The 17,230-nt window shown below is 37.3% G+C and overlaps 1 non-coding gene across 1 annotated transcript; it reads right to left on the bottom strand.

Moving 5' to 3' along the window:
* Positions 1 to 16,847: 16,847 nt before the first annotated feature.
* Positions 16,848 to 16,954, bottom strand: LOC145123031 (small nucleolar RNA R71). Its single transcript, XR_013714910.1, has one exon. It is a non-coding gene; the product is annotated as a small nucleolar RNA R71 (small nucleolar RNA).
* Positions 16,955 to 17,230: the final 276 nt, after the last annotated feature.

Raw genomic sequence — 17,230 nt, 5'->3', positions numbered from 1 at the left:
CGATCAGGTTTGTGGAATTGGAGCCGCACATCATAGTAAAATATAATAGGAGACGATAGAGATAGGGCCCAAAATAAAGGGAGTTTGTTATTCAACTATCAAAGTGAGGAATACCAATTCAAAGTGAGGCGGCATACTTTTCCAATGGTTAACCGAATAAAATTCGTTCATTTTGCATGCATAAATTCATTATACAAATTGCAAATTGGTTTGTACGACTTAAAATTCAGCATTTAATCAAATATGCTTTATAAGGTATAATATATATAAATTTTCTATATATATTTTTTGAAAATAATATGACATCTATCTACTCTAATAAATAAAATCATTTCTTTCACTTGTCATTCTCTTAGTCATTATGCCGCATGTTATTTTATGGTAATTTTAAATTAAAATTATATTCATATCTTATTTTCTGGGTTTAGTCCATTTTATTAAATTACATATAATATTTTTAATATAATAATAAATGCATATTAAATTCATTAATACAACTTTTTTTATAATTTTTAAAATTTTAAATTGAATCTAATTATTTTAGTTGTTTGTTTATTTGAATTATTTGTTTTAATTTAAAAAAGAATTAAGCAATTTAGTTTTAATAGTTACATGTTTTCTCCCTTTCCTTAAAAATTCAAACTTTCTAAACTTTTAATTCTTCATATTTATTTTTAGTTTTGAATAAACATATATAGTATATAAGTCTCACAAATAGTTAACTATAAAATAATAATTATTACAGTTAAATATAAAAATATAACAAAGGGCTTCTCTCTGTTACATAACATATTTAATAGTGGGATATATATATATATATATATATATATATATATATATATATATATATATATATATATATATATGTGGTGGAAGCCTAAAACTACACTATTAAAACATTTTCACATTAATAAACCAATGAATCGCACCACTAAAAGTATTTATTGGTATTGTCTTCCTATATCTAAAGTAAAAGATATTAAAAAAATATTATTTTGTGCGGTTTTCAAAACCATACTATTAAACACATTTATAATAATTAAAACCGCATCATAAAAAGATCTGGAAACCGCATTAGTAAAAGTTGTTCACTTCCCTCTAAAAGTTTCATTCTAATTTTCGCTTCTCTCCTATATTTTCGTTCTAATAAACTGTATTAATAAAAATTCGAAACAACAACATTAATGTATATGTGCCCTATATTCTGTGTGATTTTCCCCCTTTACAAACAACACAAAAGTAAATCTATTTTCTTCTTCCTTATTTTCTTTTTCTGATTAACATTTGTTTTGTTTAAGGTGAAATAAGTTGGTGAATCGGAAATATGTAGGAGAAGGTGATGCTTGGATGGATCTTGGTAAAGGCAGGGCATCTGTGGCGGTGTTCACGGTGGTTAGCGGTGGAGATGACAGGTACGCTGATAAATTAATTTGTTTTCTTCTTCATTTTTTTTTTCTTTTTCTGACTTACGTTTGGTTTGTTTAAGGTGGAATAAGGGTGATGGATCATAAATATGTAGGATATGGTGATACGTTGATGGTTCTCTGCAAAGGCATAGGCTTTATTGACGATGTTCTTGGTGGTTAGTGGTGGAGATGACGGGTTGTATAAGGATGGTACGAGCTAGTGAAATGTTTAACTAGAGGTGAAGCAGACTTATGAAGATGTAGGAGTTGTTTTCAAGAAGTGAAGATGTTAAGGGGTGTAAAAAATGATGGTAACAGGGAATGTAGGGTGTTCTTCGTGGCTGTAATGGTTGTTTTTGGCTATGGTCGGGCAGATAGTGATGGTGTCAATTAGGTGTGGTTTATTCTCAATTGTGAAGGTGGTCGATGTAGAGATGCTCAACGGTGATTAATGACTGGAAAAGTGGTGCGGCTTGGTGATTGTTATTGTAACATCCATAAAATTCAAGCCAATTTAAAACTTTTTCAAGCATTCAAAAACCTTTAATTATTACAACATGTTTTCAAAATAGTTTCATATCAGAGTATCCCATAAATCAAGATCATAAAAATGTGAGGAGATGCACGATCAGGCCTTCGCCTTCCCGCGATCATCTGAAGTACCTGAAACAAAATCCAAAACTGTAAACCTGAAGCTTAGTGAGTTTCCCCCAAAATACCAACACAACAAATAACACACATATAATAACATCATACTATGGGCAGAATCAAACATCGGGTTGGAATGCCCCAGACCCTCAACCATTAGGTTGGAATGCCAACATACTATGGGCCCAATCATCCTCGGGATGGTATACCCTCGGCCAACAACCATCGGGTTGGAATGCACACATACTATGAGTCCAATCATCCTCGGGATGGAATACTCTTGGCCCACAACCATCAGGTTGGAATGCCCTGGTCTGTTGACACTCGCACAAAGAAGATAACCCTCAACCATCAATAAATCATATGCACATATATCAAATAATCACATAACAGTCTACAGAGAGACAAACCGATCTACAGATCACTAAGCATAGCAACATCCTATCTACCAGAATACCGATCTAACTGATCATAACCACATAGAACATCCTATCTACCAGGATACCGATCTAACAGATCACACGAACAATAAATCAGGATAACAATCCAAAGGGTCGGCCTTGGTGCCTTCGACCCTTGAGTATAGTGACGAAAACTCACCTCACAATGTCGAACCGAAAAGATCAAACTCCCAAAACACGAATCTAAACACCAACACCTACGACCACCATTGATCCAATTCCATAAATTCTCAAATTACCAAAATACCCTCAAAAGTCCCACTGATCAACCATTAGTCAAAGTCAAAGTCAACAGTTAAGGTCAACTGTCCATGTTGACCCAACTCATCGAGTGTAGTTTACTGACTCGTCGAGTCCCTTCAGAACTCAAAGAATTGTGAAAACCCCAGTTGACTCACTGAGTTTCCAGACAACTCACCGAGTCCATGCAGTGTCCAAAATGTCAGGAAAACTCTAACCAACTCGTTGAGTCACCTTGCTGACTCGTCGAGTCCATGCATAATCCAGAAAACAGGAAACCCTCATTCAACTCTTCGAGTTGACTATACAACTCATCGAGTTCCTTCACCATTTCGTATTCAGCTCATTCGAGTTCATGGCTTGAAACTCCAGATATGTTGAGAAATCTTTAATCCCGATGTGTTTATAATTGTATATCTTTTATGGGTTGATATACTCAATTCACTATAAACAAAGCTCTGATACCAATCTGTCACACCGTCAAACCAGAACAGCGGAAACGTTCGGGGGCGGAGGACGTCATGTTGAGTATCATAAAACTGCATAATAGTAAAACAAGCAACAACATCATCCATTGCATTAATAATATAGTTAATATATGTGTGTTCTGAATGTATTTGTAAGACACCAAAAATAGATATATCAAAATATAAGACGAGTCTTGAACATGCTCCGTCTTCTCAAAACTTGGTCCAGTGTACCTGTCTACTGGTGACCTGAGAATACAAGTAATTTTGAAAGCGTAGATCAGCATTTATGCTGGTGAGTTCATAAGTATTTTAGTGTCAAATATTTGTATAAGTTTAAAGAAAATGTTTGTAAGTGTTTTGATGTAAATGTTTGTAAGTGTTTTGTTGTAAATGTGTGTATACTTCCTAGAAAATCCTATATTTTCTACTAAAATGGAAAGTAGTCTTCTACCAAGACCCGACTGTTCTGTATGTTTGTTCTTTTGTAAAAGTGAGTGTTTTCCCAAGTATATGACTATCATTACCAAAAAATAGTTTACATTACCTTTTATGTGACAAGATCACTATATGAATGTAAAAGGGGAAAATGAAAGTGTACAATAATGTTGTAATAAGTAACTACTGATGTACTAACTACCTTAAAACCAATTTGTTTAATTAAGGTTAAAATGTGATGTGGTTATAACCATACTGATGACAAGTGTTTAACACGACGACCTGTTGGCGTCGAAACTAATGTGACATTTGTCACCCCTTGGCCTGCCGGCCAAACAGTAGCGAACATTCGGGATGCGGTATTGTCAGTCCCGTATAGATCTATACACACAATTCCCGCTCTCCCTCCAGGAGACTCTGTTTACAAAATGCGACTTAACAAGTATATTGCTATGCCGTGAAGTAGTGGTTTCACATTAATGTTATCTTGTTCTTGTAAAAGGATGTATGTTCCTTTCTGTTCTAGTTATTGTGTGTTTCTTCATGTTCTAGTTATTGTGTGTTTCTTCCTGTTCTAGTTATTGTGTGTTTCTTCCTGTTCTAGTTATTGTGTGTGTCTTCCTGTTCTAGTTATTGTGTGTTTCTTCCTGTTCTAGTTATTGTATGTTTGAACTGACTCATGTATGAACTGACTCATGTAAGTAATGATTCATGTAAGTTTCATTGTTCTAGAAATAGTAAGCAGTAACCTCCTAAACTATAACTATTATAGTTTACTAGTAAGCTCTACAATTGAATGACTAATCATGTTTGTACACCTTTGCTACCCAAAGTTATTGAACTGATTGGAAGTACTTTTATATCTACATACATATACATAGTATATAACTAAGATTTAGACGACACTCGGACAAACAATCGATACCCTAAGTCCACAACCAAACAAGGAACAGGAAATAAAGCGAGTTATCATTCCTAAGCCCTTTAAACCTTATTTATATAACTATATCTATATAGACATGATTTTTACAATATATAAGTTTAAAAGAGTTTTGTAAAACGATAAAGAGTTTATTATATAAAAGAGTTTTAACCATTTGAATGTTTATTGATGACTTGGTGTCAGTTTATAAAATGATTTGAAACAGTTTGTTTGATAATACAATTTTGAAGTATAAGAAATCCTCTTGTTTGATAGTTATAAATCACATGTGATTGATGTTATAACTATATTGTTTTCTACTTGTATTCCCCCCCCCCCCCCCCCGCATAAAAGCATTTAAAATCATTAAAGATAAGTTTGGGGTATGAACTCACCTGTAGTGAGTGATTCGAATGAAAGATAGATATAGGATGCTTGAGATCACGAATGAAGTCCCGAGCACAATTGGATCCTATTAGACATATAATCACATATATAGGCATACAAATAGTGTATATAACAAGTAATCATGTAAGGGAACAACCTTAGGTACTAGGAAACACTTGTAATGAAGTGTTACAATCACATATGATTGTATGACATGAGTTCACGGCCATACAAGGAAGTGTTCACGGCCCTAGGCTTGATCCTATGAAGGGTTTACGACCATGGGTTGAAGGGTTCACGGCCACCACATGAACTAAGAAGGGTTTACGACCCTAATAAGATCAGTTGAAGGGTTCAAGGCCACATGAAGGGTTCACGGCCGTGAATTCTTTAAGATGATGCTTAAATGATGCTTAAAAGGTGTTTGTTTCATGGGGATTCAAGAGCTCTTAATGGATAATAAGTATATGGAAAGGATACTTACTTAATGGAAGTCTTGAAGGTCTTTACGGCCCAAGAACATGTGTGTGGTCTTGGTGTTCTTGGTGAAAAGATGATGATCTTGAAGATCTAAACCAAAAGTGTGGAATTCGTGGATGTGATTCAAAGGATCCATATGATCAAGAAGATTAACTAGAAAAAGGGACGAATCACTTACGTTTTTGAAGAGAAAGGATGATTTCCTCAATGATACTTGAGAGATTTTGAGTGTTCTTGACTTGAAGATGTGAGAAATGAAGAATAATGAAGGAAATATATACTAGTAGAAAGAGGTTTACGACCAAGCTTGGGTTTACGGCCGTAAACATACTTTGGGCCGTAAACATCCCTTGATGGGTGATCTTGGCTCAGTTTGAAACTCATAAATTCCTTACTCACAATACATAGCATTAAGTCCTAATTGTACGAGGCTTCAAAACTCACAGAATAGCCCTTAGTACGGCTAAAAGCTAACAGAAACAAGTCAAACTTTGATTGATTTGCTTGGCTTATAAGATAGAAATTTTGGGTTGTCACATCATCCCCCCGTTAAAGGGAATTTCGTCCCGAAATTAGAGTTTAAGAAATTATAGATAAACTAAGGGAAAAGATGAGGATAGTTTAGTTTCATTTGATCCTCGCGCTCCTAAGTGAATTCAGGTCCTCGCTATGCATTTTATGCGGACTTTCACTATCAGGATAGGGATCTGATTAGTCCTAACGAGTTCGTTGTCAAGGATTTCTTCGGATTCTTCCACAAAGTTGAGGTTCTCTCTTACCTCGATCAAAGCGAGTGGGATAAGAAAAGTCTCACCGGACGACCAGTTTTCAAGTTCGAGACGTGGAAAGTAGGGCGTAGGCTATTGGATTTCCGAGGTAGTCGGGTTCTATAAGCTACTGTATCAACCCTAGTAAGAATCTCAAATGATCTTACGTACCTTGGATTTAGTATTCCACGCCTTTCGAAGCGTATTCTGCCCTTCCGGGTGAGACCTTCACCTGACGAGGTCACCAACCTGGAATTTCCAAGGGTTTTCTCTTATCGAAGGCGTTAGCTTTTCTGCCTGACCCTGGGAGCTTTACGTCGCTCCTGAATTTGTACTCTCTTCTTGGTAGTTTCTCGGATGAATTTCGGACCAACGAAGGTGTTGTCTAGAAATTTGACCTCTAGCTAGTTGCTTGTCACCAAATTTTAGTCCAGTGCAGAGGGGATCTACCCTTGCGACCACAGAAGGTTTCGAATGGAGCAACTTTAACTACTAGCATGGTCAAGGACTCGACTAGTTGGTAAGTGGGTATTCTTGTTCTACCAAAATCTATCACATATGCTCTTCGCACAACTTCTAGTGATTGAATTGTTCTCTCATTCTGTTTGTTGGTTTAAGGATGGTAGGCTATGCATCACGTCTGGCCTAGTTTCCAAAAATTTCTGAAGTGACTTCCTCAACTAAGAGATGATTTCTACTATCTCAAATGGAGATAACAGATATTGGAACACCGTGCAGTCTAACTAATTTCTCGGGCATACGTCCTAGTTAACTTCTCTATTTTGCCTTATTCCATAAAATTGTAGGAAGGGTGCGGATTTGGCTAATCTGACGACGATCACCCAAATTAGCAATCAAGTCGACCTGTTGCCTTCGTTAATTTGATTATGAATCTCTTTGTAATCCGCTACAACTTCCACTCAGGTATCTCCGGTTGTTTGTAGTGAGCCTACAGGCTTTTGCTATGAAGTTCATGATAAGACTCATACTTAGGTCATCCACCATCACCTCGTGTATACAAGTCGTATATAATTTAGATTGACAAAATGTTCGGATGGGTGGCTCTGCCCCAAGTCCATAACCAGACAAGGAATAAGAGATAGGGCGGAATCACACATCCTAAATCTTATTGGGTCTAAATTGTATAGCACTCCTGCGTATACACTTAGCAGCGATTGATTACCCTAATGAGTTCCTAGTCTCTATTCTTGAACTTGGCCTGCGGTATGGGTGGTCTTTCTCGGAGATCTACTGGGTATACTTCGGGTGGTTACTGAATTCTGAGACTTCTTTGGTGTTTTTAGCTTCAAGGCTATTAACTATTGGGTAGGCTAGAAAGGCGCGGTACCTCTCGCATGGGTACTTCTGAAGTTCTGAAGTGAGAGATGATATAAGGGTTTTGCGTTATGGATCGGAAGAATTTCATATGACGATTGATTAAGGGAAGATTTCTTTTACAAAGCACAGAAATTTCGCATGGTAAGGACCAAGCCAAACCATGTCGGATGATGATGTCAGAACTTCTTGATGAATCAGATATTATATTAATTGGAAGAAGAAATGATTACTAAGAACCCTATTTTATTAAAATTAACAAACACAACTAAAAGAGGGTTCTGATAATTTGAAACAATGAACTTTCATGAAATGACCCCTACTAGGTCTCTCTATAACCGTTTAGTGTACACAAGTCATGTATAATTAAGATTGGAAAGACAGTTGACTAAGTGACCCTGCCCTAAATCCACAACCAAACAAGGAACAAGAAATGAGGCGAAATTACTCACTCAAAGTCTACAAATCTTAATTATAGATGACCCTATTGCATACACTAAGCCATCATAGCTTTACCTGTTAGGGTTCCGAGTTTTATACGAGTGCTGTGATTTGGTTCGAATGAGGGAGTAATTATAATTATAATTAACTAATGGGGTTTGGAAACGTACCAAAATTATAGCAGGGTTCTTTGATGCTTCCCCATATTCTGGGTCAAACTCCTCCTGCTCCCCCGCGATTCTTATCTGTTGGACAGTCCCTTTTGAAATGTCATATTTCACCACAAATGTGGCATATTGGACTGATTCCAACATTGGTGGTCGAAGTAATGTGCCGGATCGGAATTCTGCAGAAACGGGTAGTGTGCCCGTTCCTGTTGCAGTTCTTGCAATGCATCACTCGGCAGACTCCCAGGTGATGGAAGCTGCACTCATTGCACTTGCGTAGATTTCCAGCATACTGCCTTGTTAGGGTAGCGGTAACTGGAATACTATTAGGAATGGTAGTAGGAGTAACATATCTCGTGGCCGCAGAGGCTGCCACTGGTTGTTGTCTCTTAGCTAACTTTGAGGTGATTTACCCTTCTTTCTATCCCAGAATATCTGTTTCTTGTTCTTAGATTTGAGGCTCGGAGTGTCTTTGCAAGTAGGCACTCGTTGTTGTACTTGGTTATTACCTTTATTGGGATTGCCGATAACAATTCCACTACCATTTGCGTTGTTAGCGTTAAGGTGAGTCATGACAGCTGTTACGGCAGCTGTGACCGCAGTTTGAAAGGTAGCTGTATCTATCTGAAGGATTGGTGTTTTGCCAGCGTGTTGGTTACATTCCTTCGGAGGCATGATTTTGTTATATGATAAGAAAATGAGTTCGTGAGCGTTTATGGTTGGCTCTAGATGTATCCCAATCATTTATGTGAATGTAACTTTTTCGTTTTGTTATACGTTTCTCGATGATTCGACCTACATCCCTATGATGCAGTCTTGGTAAGGAGTAGAAGTAAGTTTCTAGAATGGTCATAAGGCGGGTGTTATCCGAACTAAGTTATCTTTGGTTAGAGGATATCATGTTCCAACTTTCAAAAAAATTTGAAAGTAGATCATAATAGAGTCTACATAAAGTATACTTACGAATTTGAGAAATAATCACTCTCAATTGAGATTTCGTGATCCGATTTATTGTTGTTAGTCGCGACAGAAAAGACGATAAGCTTAAAACCTAATGTGATTAATGTAATCACTAATTCACTAGGTTGCATTAGTTTATTAGTTATTACTATGACGGAAAAAGGCACTCTAACACATCGTATGGTTTTCCCTTGAGATTAGATGTCTATCAATAACATTGGCATTAAAGATGTAACAAGTTCGGGAAAAATGACCTTGGAGTAGGTCTTACATCACACCAGAATTTAGAAAATTTTGACAGCACTAAGACCTAACAGGCTGAAAGTTCAAGGTCTTAACATAAACAAGAAATTTACAGGGAAAAGTGCTACTTGGAGCATATAAGAAGGCTATTCCTTAAACGAAAAGAAGGGATGAGTAGAGCATCTCCTACTGGCGACGGGCACCCCTCGGATGTACCCTAAATTCGGCAAGCTAACACTCCACATTAAGAAGGTGTCTCTCATACACACTCTGGTGTGCTCGGAGCTCTATGAGTTGCAGCTAGCTCTTGCTGCAGAGCCTCATTGTCTCTCATAACTCTCCCATGAGCAACTTCAAGGTTGCAAATACGATCCGTATTGGCGTTTGTGTCTGCGTCAGGCTCTACGGTTTGTTGAATGGCTGTCATTCCCAGCTCAACATTTCGATCCACTCGGCGAACCAAGATGGGAAGAATGTTGTTTGCAGAGCCTCCCTCACTTATGTTGTAGAAGCTTCGGTCTCCGTTGTGTGGTAAGGGTTGACCCTGCTCACGGCTCCACCTACCCAAGTTCTCAGCCCACAATGGCGACGGGCCTTGAAAAGTCGGACGAGGGTTAGGATCTGGGATTTGAGCCACTAGGGGTAGTTCATTGACTTCTGGCTCGGAGTCAAAATCCTCTGGGAAGTTTTCTGCGAAGTCATCATCCAAAGGAATTGCATGATTCTCTTCTGGCTCTGCATCGAGCCATACACCATTTCCTTGGTTGGGAAAGTACGGGTCGTCAGGAAGATGGAATCCAACCATTTTATCTACGCGAGAATAGGGATAAGAGAGATAGTTAATAGACGTACTACTTAAGATAATTATAGGATGATCCTTATCAGTTACTTCAATACTTGCGTAGTGCATACCAGTCATATGTAACCATAATAGAATAGACCTTCGAATAAGTGACCCTAAGTCTAAGTCCACAAGCAAACAAGGAACAGGAAGTAAAGCAAAGATCACAGATTCTAAGTCTATGACACCCTAGTCACATATAACCTTAGCGTATCCACACAACAACTATTGACCTACTAATAAAGACCTTTTAGTTCTCAAATAAGTAATTATAGTAACACAAAATACTCCTATAGTATTTTAAGTTTATGTTCTGTTCTAAAGTTTTCATTGTAGTAGCGTTGGTAAGTTTTTAGACTTGCTGCAACACCACAACCATTCCTAGGCACATGCTAATCACATCTCGGAAAGATATAGTTGATCAGGCTATATCACTCCTAGATCTGATTATACGTCCCCAAGCCAACTTGTGTTGTCCAACAACCACAATACTTTTGTTATGTTCTAGTATGACACTGATCCTAGTATGAATGCTTGTATGAATACTTTACTAAAATATTTTATTATTTTAAAAGTATTAACTCTTGGTCAAATTGTTTTAATCCCGATGTGTTTATAGTTGTATATCTTTTATGGGTTTATATACTCAATTCACTATAAACAAAGCTCTGATACCAATCTATCACACCCCCAAACCAGAACGGCGAAAACGTTCGGGGGCGGAGGACGTCATGTTCAGTATCATAACAATGCATAAGAGTAAAAGAAGCAACAACATCATCCATTGCATTAATAATATAGTTAATACATGTGTGTTTTGAATGTATTTGTAAGACACCAAAAATATATATATCAAAATATAAGACGAGTCTTGAACATGCTCCGTCTTCTCAAAACCTGGTCCAGTGTACCTGTCTACTGGTGACCTGAGAATACAAGTTATTTTGAAAGCGTAGATCAGCATTTAAGCTGGCGAGTTCATAAGTATTTTAGTGTCAAATGTTTGTATAAGTTTAAAGAAAAATGTTTGTAAGTATTTTGATGTAAATGTTTGTAAGTGTTTTGTTGTAAATGTTTGTATACTTCCTAGAAAATCCTATATTTTCTACTAAAATGGAAAGTAGTCTTCTACCAAGACCCAAATGTTCTGCATGTTTGTTCTTTTGTAAAAGTGAGTGTTTTCCCAAGTATATGACTATCATTACCAGAAAATAGTTTACATTACATTTTATGTGAGAAGATCACTATATGAATGTAAAAGGGGAAAATGAAAGTGTACAATAATGTTGTAATAAGTAACTAATAAAACACTAACTACCTTAAAACCAATTTGTTTAATTAAGGTTAAAATGTGATGTGGTTATAACCATACTGATGACGAGTGTTTAACACGACGACCTGCTAGTGTCGAAACTAATGTCACATTTGTCACCCCTTGGCCTACCGAACAAACTGTAGCGAACAGTTGGGATGTGGGATTGTCAGTCGCGTATAGATCTATACACACAATGCCCGCTCTCCCTCCAGGAGACTCTGGTTACAAAACACGACCTAACAAGTATATTGCTATGTCGTGAAGTAGTGGTTTCACATTAATGTTATCTTGTTCTTGTAAAAGGATGTATGTTCCTTTCTCTTCTAGTTATTGTATGTTCCTTTATGTTCTATTTATTGTGTGTTTCTTCCTGTTCTAGTTATTGTGTGTTTCTTCCTGTTCTAGTTATTGTGTGTTTGAACTGACTCATGTATGAACTGACTCATGTAAGTAATGATTCATGTAAGTTTCACTGTTCTAGAAATAGTAAGCAGTAACCTCCTAAACTATACCTATTATAGGTTACTAGTAAGCTCTATAATTGAATGACTAATCATGTTTGTACACCTTTGCTACCCAAAGTTATTGAACTGATTGGAACTAATTTTATATCTACATACATATACATAATATATAACTAAGATTTAAATGACACTCGGACAAACAACCGATACCGTAAGTCCATAACCAAACAAGGAACAGGAAATAAAGCGAGTTATCACTCCTAAGCCCTTTAAACCTTATTTATATAACTATATCTATATAGACATGATTTTGACAATATATAAGTTTAAAAGAGTTTTTTAAAACGATAAAGAGTTTATTATATAAAAGAGTTTTAACCATTTGAATGGTTATTGATGACTTGGTGTCAGTTTATAAAATGATTTAAAACAGTTTGTTTGATAATACAGTTTTGAAGTATAAGAAATCCTCTTGTTTGATAGTTATAAATCACATTCGATTGATGTTATAACTATATTGTTTTCTACTTGTATCCCCCCCATAAAATCATTTAAAATCCTTAAAAGATAAGTTATGGGTATGGACTCACCTGTAGTGAGTGAGTCGAATGAAAGATAGATATAGGATGCTTGAGATCACGAATGAAGTCTCGAGCATAACTGGATCCTATTAGACATATAATCACATATATATAGGCATACAATTAGTGTATATAATAACTAATCATGTAAGGGAACAACCTTAGGTACTAGGAAACACTTGTAATGAAGTTACAATCACATATGATTGTATGAAAGGAGTTCACGGCCAGACAAGGAAGTGTTCACGGCCCTAGGTTTGATCCTATGAAGGGTTTACGGCCATGGGTTGAAGGGTTCACGGACACCACATGAACTAAGAAGGGTTTACGGCCCTAATAAGATCACTTGAAGGGTTCACGGCCACATGAAGGGTTCACGGCCGTGAACTCTTAAAGATGATGCTTAAATGATGCTTAAAAGGTGTTTGTTTCATGGGGATTCAATAGCTCTTAATGGATAACAAGTATATCGAAAGGATACTTACTTAATGGAAGTCTTGAAGGAATTTACGGCCCAAGAACATGTGTGTGTGTTCTTGGTGTTCTTGGTGAAAAGATGATGATCTTGAAGATCTAAACCAAAAGTGTGGAATTCGTGGATGTGATTCAAAGGATACATATGATCAAGAAGATTAACTAGAAAAAGGGATGAATCACTTACGTTTTTGAAGAGAAAGGATGATTTCCTCGATGATACTTGAGAGAGTTTGAGTGTTCTTGACTTGAAGATGTGAGAAATGAACAATAATGAAGGAAATCTATACTAGTAGAAAGGGGTTTACGGCCAAGCTTGGGTTTACGGCCGTAAACCTACTTTAGGCTGTAAACATCCCTTGATGGATGATCTTGGCTCAGTTTGAAACTCATAAATTCCTTACTCACAATACATAACATTAAGTCCTAAGTGTACGAGGCTTAAAAACTCACAGAATAACCCTTAGTACGGCTAAAAGCTAACAGAAACAAGTCTAACTTTGATTGATTTGCTTGGCTTATAAGATAGAAATTTCGGGTTGTCACGTAAAGGTACTTTAAATAGGGTGCAAACCCTAAAAATTTGGGTTTTCATGCACGGCCTCTACACGTCGTGTTGGGTCCTCCAACTTGTCAAGTAGATTCTAGAATCCACACAGCTTTATCAGTTTCTACACGACAAGTAGGGGGCAACCAACTTGTCGAGTAGGTCCAGAATTTTAAATATGAAAGATTTAAATAAATACCTGGGATTCGGGGTGTTACAATTCTCCCCCACTTAAACTAGACTTCATCCTTGAAGTCCGCTGCCGCAAACAGATCCGGGTAGTGCTCCTGCATCTCAGTCTCCGGCTCCCAAGTCCACTCAGATCCCCGCCGATGCTCCCATTGTACCTTTACCAAAGGTACCTCCTTGTTCCGTAGAACCTTCACTTTCCTCTCTAGAACTGCCACAAGCCTCTCCATGTAATTCAGGCGCTCATCAACCTGAATATCGTCTAATGACACCACCGCCTCCTCACCAAGTATGCACTTCCGTAACTGGGAGACGTGAAAAGTGATGTGAATCTGACTGAGCTCCTCCGGGAGATCCAGACTATATGCCACTTTGCCAACCCTGGCAATAACCTGAAAGGGACCAATGTATCGGGGACCTAACTTTCCCCTCTTCCTGAAGCGGATCACACCCTTTCAGGGTGAGACCTTCAGCAATACCATGTCGCCGACCTGAAACTCCAACTCGCATCGGCGTCGGTCGGCATAACTCTTCTGCTGACTCTGAGCATTCTGCAACCGCTGCCTAATCTACTGAATCTTCTCGGTAGTATGCAGAACTACCTTGGTCCGACCCATCACCCTGTGGCCGACCTCGCCCCAACAGACCAGGGTACGACATCTCCACCCGTACAACAGCTCGAACAGTGGAGCACCAATGTTGGAATGATAGTTGTTGTTGTAGGAGAACTCTACAAGGGGTAGGTGGGAATCCCAACTCCCACTGAAGTCAATGACACATGCCCTCAACATGTCCTCGAGGGCCTGTATGGTCCGCTTGATATTGCCATATTTATACATATTTCTAGGCAATATTTAAGTACATTTTTATACATATTTTGGTTATTTGCATAGAATAATGGTACTTATAAGGTTAAATTATATTGTGCAGCCAAAAAGAAGAAATTTTAAAGTAAAGGGATTAAAAGCATTGAAGATTGGAACTTTGGAGTATAAAGGCTTGAGAGATAAAAAACTCCAGAAAAAAACGATCTCACAACGTGAGTTAGGACTTTCCAGAAGATAAACATCGCGTAGTAGAGTCCTTGTCAAACACGGATAGCGACTGGACTCACGACGTGAGACACATATACTCACGACGTGAGTATGGATAATTCGAAAAATTATTTATATCCTTGATCCATACGACTTTGAGAAGGTTAGCTGAATTGAGAGAGGGTTCAGAAGTCGAAAATAGGAGAGAAAGAAGGCCTGGAAATTAGGTTGAACACCAAGGAAGAAAAAGTTCATAAATCAAGTTTTTGTTTGGTACTTTTAAACATGTTTTTTATTATAACTTTTTGGTGTTTATTTGTTAGAACGTCCAGCTAAATCTCGCTGCTTCTGTTAGCTAGATGAAGCTGGAACTCATGGTTTGATTATATAGATTTAGACTTTTCTTGTTGGTTAATGTCTTGTGTTTGATTGATTATACCTAGCATGCTTGATTTGATACCTAGATTGCTTTAAATTCTTGCTCTGTGTAGTTAGTGATCATTAATCTGCATGAATTAGAATACCTAGTAATTTAGTGAACATTAGATTATTAGAGCTAAGATCAAACCAATCTTAGATAAGTAATTGAATTATTAAATTTGACTGTGCTAGAGAACTCATATTATGAACATAATTGTGTTTGTCAACTCAATCTTACATAGCTCCAGTTCTATTTATTAATTGATTATGTGTTAAATTATGTGTGAACATACATAGATCTACATGAATTAATTAAATATTAGTAAATTTGGAATTGAATTGCTAATACTATTTTAATTGGTAACCAACACGAATTGTCATAATTAATATATAAACCATTAAGGGAAGGTGGATTCGAACCGACATAAGTGTTTTGTTATTGATTGAATTGTGTTAAGAAATTAAGTTCATCTAAACTTGCAAAATTAGATAAAAAACTATTACTTTGCTAGAAATTTAGGTTAATTTATTAGTAGGTAAATTAATTAGTTAAAATTGTTCCCTGTGATCGACACCCGACTTACCTAAACTATTCTATAATTTGACTAGGTACACTACCTAGGTGCAATTTACTTAGTTAAGTTAGTTAGGTTATAAATTTAAAATTAGGTGTAGCTATTTGCACGCATCAAGTTTTTGGTGCCATTGTCGGGGAACGGACATTTTAGTTGTTAATTTATTTGCTTTAGGTTAATCGATCCTTTCTGTGGGGTAAAACCTGTAAAAAGTTATTTTTCAGCTTAGTTGTTTTTTGTTCAGAACTGAACTCACGACGTGAGCTTTCAAGGCTCACAGCGTGAATCCTGTCGTTTTCCTTTTTCTTTGTATTTGTTCAGTTTTACGTTTTTATTTTTGTTTATTTTGTAGTAGTTCATGACCAGAGGTTCCAACAAACCTTTGGTACCACCACTTGAAGATCCAGAGTCGGCCCTTCACAAAAAGACGGATAAAAACATGAAAGAAGACCAACCACCAAAGAGCTCACCATTTAAAGACCTTAAACCAGTATTTGGAAAGAAGAAAGGGAAGAAAGCGGGAGAGTTTAGTACATCTTCGAAGGACAAGAGCACGGTTGAAAGCTTAGATCAAATACCTAATCCAGAAGAATCTGAATACGAATCCGAGACAGAGTTCGAATTACATAAGAGTGAACACGAAGACGAGCCAGAAAACGAGATGGAAAACATTGCTGATATATCTATGGGAGCATACAAGAAGCGGATAAGAGACGATGCTGGTCCTGGTTTAGTACAACCTACAATTCCTGCAACTGCCCCATTTGAGCTGAAAGGACACATCCTTACTGCACTTAAGGATGTACAATTTTATGGGAAGGATCATGAGGATGCTTACAAGCATTTAGATGAAGTCAATGATATTGCAGACTATTTCAACGTCCCTAATGTTCCTAGAGAGACAGTCGTGCTAAGGATGCTGCCGGTCACTTTTAAAGGAGCTTCAAAAGACTGGCTAAAGGCACTACCACCTGGTGTGATCACTACTTGGGCCCAGATGCGTGATCAATTTCTAGAACAATTCTGCCCACCATCAAAAATAGCTAAACTGAAGAAGGCAATAGCCAACTTTGAGCAAAATCCGGGTGAATCACTTTATGAGGCATGGGAGCGTTATAAAGGGTTGCTAAGAAATTGTCCTCAAAATGATCTTAACATACAACAAGAAGTCTCAATATTTTATGATGGTGTGAAGCGTCATGACAAGGCAACTCCTTGATTCTCAAGGACCACTAACTAAGAAAAATCTGGGCGAAGTCAAGGAGTTGGTTGAAGAATTCGCAAAGCATTCTCGTGAGTACCACAATCCAAGAAATGAAGGAGCAAAGGCATTGCGGGTGGAAATTCTGATGACATGGCTGTTGTACTAGCTATGCTTGACACAATGGACAGAAGAATGACCAAAATGGACCAGTCAATTCATGCTAT

Source organism: Lactuca virosa, chromosome 6 (assembly GCF_052849685.1).
Source record: "Lactuca virosa cultivar CGN04683 chromosome 6, Lactuca_virosa_CGN04683_v6, whole genome shotgun sequence".
NCBI classification, from domain to species: domain Eukaryota; kingdom Viridiplantae; phylum Streptophyta; class Magnoliopsida; order Asterales; family Asteraceae; genus Lactuca; species Lactuca virosa.
This window is presented reverse-complemented; position numbering and strand designations above follow the sequence as displayed.